The following is a 6962-nucleotide window of genomic DNA, read 5'->3' as shown; positions in this document are numbered from 1 at the left end:
ACAAAGAATCAGGGAAAGGGACACTTGGAGTCCTATTTCCCTGAAATATTGCCCCAAGCCCTACACCCCCTTTCCTGGGGAAGGCTTAAGAATAATATCCTCACCAATTGGTACAGGTGAACACAGTCCCAAGAACAATGAAAAATCAATCAAGTTCTTAAAAAAAGAATTTTATTTAAAGAAAAGATAAAAGAATCACCTCTGTAAAATCAGGATGGTAAATACTTTAGAGAATAACAAAAGATTAAAAAAACACAGAGGATTTCCCCTCTAGGCAAAATTTTAAAGTTACAAAAACAAGGATAAACCTCCCTCTTAGCACAGGGAAAATTCATAAGCTACAACAAAAGATAATCTAATGCATTTCCTTTCTATTACTTACTATTTCTGTAATATTAGATGCTTAGTTCAGATATGGCTTAGGGAGATGCATTTTCCCTGCCCTGGTTCCTTGCTGACCCGGAGAGAACAAAAAAACACACACAAAAAAACCCCTCCTTCCTCCCATAGATTTGAAAGTATCTTCTCCCCTTATTGGTTCTTTTGGTCAGGTGCCAACCAGGTTATCTGAGTTTCTTAACCCTTCACAAGTAAGGAGGGATTTTATGCTACTGTTAGCTGTATGTTTATGACTGATGCAATTGTGAGAAAGGCTAAAATTCTTGGGTGAATTAACAGGCGTGTCATATATAAGACATGAGAGGTAACTGTCCCACTCTACTTGGCATTTATGAGGCCTCAGCTTGAGTACTATGTCCAATATTGGGTGCCACACTTTAGAAAAAATGTAGACAAATTTGGAGATGGTCCAGAGGAGAGCAACAAAAAATGATAAATGACCTATGAGGAAAGGTTAGAAAAAAACAGGCCATGTTTAATCTTGAGAAAAGAAGACTGAGAGTGGATGTGATAACAATCTTCAAATATGTTAAGGACTGTTAATAAAGAGGACCAGGATGAACTGTTCTTCCTGTTCATTGAAGTTAGGCAAGAAGTAAACGGCTTAATCCGCAGCAAGGGAGATTTAGGTTACATATTAGGGAAAACATTCTATCTATACAGATGGATAAGTTCTGGACTAGACTGCCAAGGGAGGTTGTGGAATCCACATAATTGGGTGTTTTTTATGAACAGAATGGACAACATTTGTCTACACTTCATTCCTTTAGGAACCTGTTTAATTTTCAGTGTCCTAGAGACAAAGGGTCTGGTCGGTACTCACATTTTTCTCAAGCCTCCTCAGGAAAGGGGGTGAACGGGCTTGGGAGAATATTTTGGGGGAACAGGGACTCCACATGACTCTTTTCCTGAATGTTTGTGTAAATCACTTGGTGGTGGCAGCAATACCGTCCAAGGACAAGGGAAGGAATTGTACCTTGGGGAAGTTTTAACCTAAACTGGTAGAATATAAGCTTATGGGGTCTTTCATGTGGGTCCCCTCATCTGTACCCCAGAGTTCAGAGTGGAGAGGGAACCTTGACAGTAGCATATCAGCTGCAAGCCTAGGTGAGAACTACAACTGTTTAAATAACCATTAATCCTATCAGCATACATTCCTTTCTGTTTAAAATACTAGGAAATTAAATGGCAAAAATCTTTCTTAATGCAGAGTTAAACTTGCCCGTTTATGGTTTGTGCCCTTCAGAACTCCGAGTTCAGGAAAACTCAAACTTCTGAAAGCCAGGAAATTCAGAGTTAAGATAAACACTCATGCAGTGCTAACTTCTCCCTCTTCAAGCAATGCCTCACAACACCCATAACATACACACTCCCACTCTGCCTGTTCACTGTTATGCACAGGCACTATCTGCACTTTCCCTGTGCTCAAACACTGAGCCTACCCCATGAGAGCATACCACACTTGCAAATTCAACAACCACTTCATACTCTTTCACAGCCCCATAACTCATCCACACAAGATATCACCTAAACATACTTCCCCTACCCATCATTAAATCCACACACAGCTCTCATGTCTCAACCAGGTTTTTGCTGCCCAAAGCGGCAAAGGAAAAAAAAATTGAGCTGCTGCTGAAGTTCCACTGAAGAGGAAGAGACGCAGTGAAGGACCCGTCACCGAATTGCCGCTGAAGACCCGGACGTGCCACCTCAATAACAGATGGAGTGCTGCCCCAGGCACCTGCTTCCTTCGCTGGTGCCTGGAGCCAGCCCTGTGCCCAACTCACTACTGACAATACCCATGCCAAGATGAACCCAGTGCCCTGCTCCTGACACAGCCTACACAAATGATGCCAACTGGAACCTCATGGTCCATATGCACATCTTTCCTTTGATAACAAACATTGGGGTGCTTAGGCCCAGATCTCCTCATATCACATTCTCAGCTCTCTAATGCTCCTCAAACTAATTCCCAAATCTCCTCATATTACAACCACAGTTCTCCCGAGCTGCCCCATGTATTTCTCCACCATTCAATACAGCTACACCTAATGCAGTGAGCGAAGCTAGAGAGCAGATAAGCCCTAGTGGTTATTGCCACCTCCAGGTGGATCATTTCCCATGGTGAAGAGCTGCTTGGGGCTTCCATTGACATCAGTGGAACAGTAGCTTTAAGAGCTGTGAACTGCCTCTGTCAATCCAACTGTGATCAATCCCCAGCTTTCTGATGACAATTAAAAAGCAAACACTGGTGACTATCTCCCTGCCCCAAGTTGTAGCACTGTTCTGAGATTGTGGGTAGAATTGGGGATTCAGAGCAGATTTTTAGTATAATTAAATGGTAAAAAAACTTCATTAATGCAGAGTCAAGGTTGCCTGCGGTTAGCCTTGGACATTCCAGAACATTGAGTTCAGCAAAGGAGGGTCCCCCAAGTATAGGGTACAATCCCACAAGGCGCTGAGAGGATCCTGTGAGGGGCTGAGCACCCTCAGCTGCCACTGCTGGATCAGGCCCAAAGAGAGTCAAACACACCAATGAAGAGAAAAAGGAGGGAAGACCAGATAAACATTTTGTTATCACTAGAAGCGCACATCAAGAAATGTGTAGGAATGAGCACCGCGAGGCTGAGGTCTCTCTCTCTCCCCATCAACAGCCTTATACTACCTGGCTGTTTTTTGAGTGGCCTGGCTAGTTTTTCTACAGCCTTGCCAGTTGCTGGTCCAAAGGTGGTGTTGGCTGGGGGCGGGGGAGAGGTTGGTGTTGCCAGGATTTCTAAACTGTGCATAAATGCACCTGGGCATGAAATGATCTCGGAACTCTAGTTGCAGATGTCATGACTGTGAGCATTCAAGGGCCTCCCAGCTGGCACCCTCATCCTGCTCTGCATGTGTGCAGTGTGCCAGGGCAGACACCAGTGAATGGGAGAGCAGTGCCCTTCTCCCAGCCCCAAATCCCGCCAAGCCTCCCATACATTTTCAAGACCTGGGCCCCTCCCAATGGTTGCCCCCAGCCCTGGAACCTTCCCTCTCTCTTCCAGCCCTGGGCCCTGGGCCTGCCCTGTATTGCCAGTTTTACTGTGCCTTGGTGGTGGCAACCCCACTTTACACAGAAGTATGCCCGCTCTCCAGTCCTGGCTTCCTGTCTCCAGGACTTCATCTTTCAGGACAAATATCCCTCTTTTTTCATTTCCCCCTGCACATCCTAATACTCAACCTGGCAGTATGACCATGGCCAGCCAGGGATCCTCATTGACACAGTGACAGGCTAACTGGCTAGCTGCTGTGGACTGGGCTTTCGGCCAGTGGTGTGTTCCATAAGCAGGCAAGTGGGCAGTGCAGCTCCTTTCCAGGCTCTGCCATTAGCAGTGATGTTGGGAAAGGCACTAAGCTATAATACATCACATCTCTCTATGTGAGACAGATGCATGTATATCTATCATTCTCTATAGAGATAGAGTCATGTACCTTTATTTGCTATTTTTCTCACTGTTTCTGATACTATGGGATAGTATTAAAATGGAAAAAAGTCAATGATGGTTTTGAAGGAGATTAAAGAGATACAATGTCAGATAGTAAACAGTATGAACGTTTGAGAGTTCACTTAAATAGCTGAAAGAAATAAAAATGATGACACGATGACAAAGCACCAGGTTTAATTTTTAAAGCAAATTTTACTTAACATTTTCTACTGATGCCCAGGCAAATTTCCATCTATGCAGAGCCCTTTCCTTCTATGGTGACACTGAATACACGATGATAAGTAACACACAGACGGAAACAACATTAATGTCAGCTTTTGCCTTTTGGCCCGGCTCCCCCTGCCGGCGACCCGCAACAGTGCGGCCCTGTTCCCCCGGCCGAGCACGGCAAGTCCCGCGGCTCCGCTATCCCGGTCAAACCCCTGCAGCCCCGCTCTCCCGAACGGAGCCCCGCAACCCCGCAGCCCCGCTCTCCCGGCGGGATCTCTGCAACGCCGCGGTCCCGCTCCGCCGGTCACAGCGCGGCAAGTCCCCCGATCCCGCTCCCCCGGCCAGAGCCTCGCAACCCCGCAGCCCCGCTCTTCCGGCTGGAGCCCCGCAACCCTGCAGCCCCGCTCTCCCGGTCGCCGCGGTCCAGCTCCCCCGGTCGCAGCGCGGCAAGTCCCGCGGCCCCGCTACCCCGGCTGGAGCCCTTCAACACTCAGCCCCGCTCTCCCGGCCGGATCCCCGCAACCCCGTGGTCCCGCTCCCCCGGCCGAAGTCCCCCAACCCCGCAGCCCCGCTGGGAGTGTAAGTGGCCCCAGAGATCCTGTGAAAGGAGGGTAGGCAGATCTAGGGGTTTCAGGATGTTGGAGGATGTGAGGGCAGAAAACAGGCTGTGAGGGGCAGGACGATGTGGCTGAAGGGGGATGTGGGGGCATGAAGAAGGTAGCGGGGGCTGCAGAGGACAGCAATGGGGTGAGAGATGAAGGAGATCAGATGGCAGCTCTCCAGCCTGGGGTTGGTGGTAGGAAATGGGGTTCCCTCCAAGCAGCCAGGGGAAGGCAGTGTTGCAGTGTTTCCAGTTGTTGCAAGCCCGTCACAAGTCACAGGATTTCAGTTCCTACAGGAGGAGCTGGTGTGAAGATGCGAGAAGCTCCTCTCATCCTCCAGTTTTCACGGCTGGGCCAAGCTGTGTGTGAGACCTTCTGGACTGAAGACACAGATCTGTCCTGCCACTGAGCCCTGGCTTCATGTATGTCCCTAGAGCATGAGGGTCCTAGGGCAGCAAGAGGCAGGGGAGAGTGAAGTTGTGAAAGTTGTGGTTTAGCGGAGTCCCAGGCAGAGAAGTCCCAGGAAAGCAGGAGGCAAGAGAGGGGTTGCTATGATGAAGATAGTAATAGGGAATGAAGGGCAGTGCCCCATCTCAGGGGTGAGGAGAGAGCAAGTGCAGTCTCCAGCTGAGCAGCCAGGGAGAGAGCTGCTTTTTGTGTCCATTACAAGGTTGACATTTCAACCTAAAACTGGCAGGGGAATAGAGGGCAGTTAAAAAGTCCATTAACAAACTGTGGTGAAAACATGCTTTAGCAACAAATACAGTATTGGTACAATGGGATACTTAGATTGGTGAAATGCACCTTGGTAATAAGTAAGCTTCATGGTCAAGTAATTTACCAAACAACTGGGAGGGAGGTGTGTATATGAATTAGGTGATATGAGCCAAAGCTGTTAGACAGGTGTACATTTCAGTTTGACAATGTACATGTTTTGCATTCATATTCTATGTTTTTTGCTTAATATTTGCTCCCAGCAGGCACTGTTTCTTCACATGACTTTATAAATTACACCCATGTGAAACTACAAATTACACCCATGCAATAGCACAGGCTTTCAGTTAATCTCTAGTAATCAGATCCCTATTAATGAGTGGCACAAAGTCAACCCCCATTTCAGGGAAATAATGTAAAACTGGCCACAACCACGCCAATTCTTCCTATTAAGTTTTAATATAACAACACCTGGCCCTACATAGCATTATGCATTTAAGTCTTGAAAGCACTTTACACTAATGAAGTTAAGCCGCACAGCCACTCGCTGAGGTAAGTAATTAATTGTTATCTCTATTTCACAGATGGGCAAATTCAAGCATGGAGCATTAATAAATACAGCAGCAGATCTGGAAAGAAAACCCAGGTCTTGAGATTTCTAGTTCTGTTCTCTGACCACTAGACCCTACACTTTCCCTTTACAGATGTATCTGAGTAGGGAAGAGTGTGCTCAGCAGTGGAGAACATGCAGCCATTACCTCCATCACAACCTGAAATAAAATTGAATGTCTGCCAATTAAACAACATCAAGTCCTTCTGCTACCTAAGTAGTACAGTTACCGATGACACCAGCATTGATAAACAACTTTCAGCACCTTAAAGTCAGCTGCCTCCACTTTCATAAAAAAGTCTATAAAAAAGACTTTGGACAAGGTGAGGGGGTCCATGTGTCCACAAAATGCCAAGTTTACAGAGCTGTTGTGCTCCCTTGTCTTCTATACTCGTTAGAGACCTGACCCTTTATTGTTGCCAAATCCAAACACTTAACTGTCTGCAACAATGCCACTTACGCAGCATAATGGGATTCAAATGGTCTGACAAAATCTGCTGGACTCAATGACCTGGGAGAGTACGACCCATGACAGGCGAGCTTGGCACTCTGCTACAAGGGAAGCAGAATGCACAACAAAATATCATTGCACCACTTTGCCCAACAGTAGGAGGGAACCTACTAGACACCAACTTGCCGTGGCATGTTTCCTGATCCCTACTTATGGGAACAGACTTCAAGTCACAGTCATACTCGAATATGAGTGACAGTCATTATTATTAGTGGAGGATAAGGGGGATCAGAGCTCTGTTGGGACCCTATCCTTGTAGCGGGAGAAAAATTTAATAGAACTGTCCCCATTATTGGAGACACTAAAAATGGAGTTAGGAATGTGAGAGAGATAATGGGGTTTCCATCCATTCTTGGATCCCCTCTTGGTTCCCCGTGGATGGAGGGAGAGTGGAGCCACCCTTTCTAACTGACAGGAATCCTTTGGGGTAACATGGA

The sequence above is a fragment of the Mauremys mutica genome, chromosome 1 (genome assembly GCF_020497125.1).
Source record: "Mauremys mutica isolate MM-2020 ecotype Southern chromosome 1, ASM2049712v1, whole genome shotgun sequence".
In the NCBI taxonomy this organism is placed as follows: Eukaryota; Metazoa; Chordata; order Testudines; family Geoemydidae; genus Mauremys; species Mauremys mutica.
The sequence above is the reverse complement of the archived record's forward strand: the minus strand, read 5'-3'. Positions refer to the sequence as shown.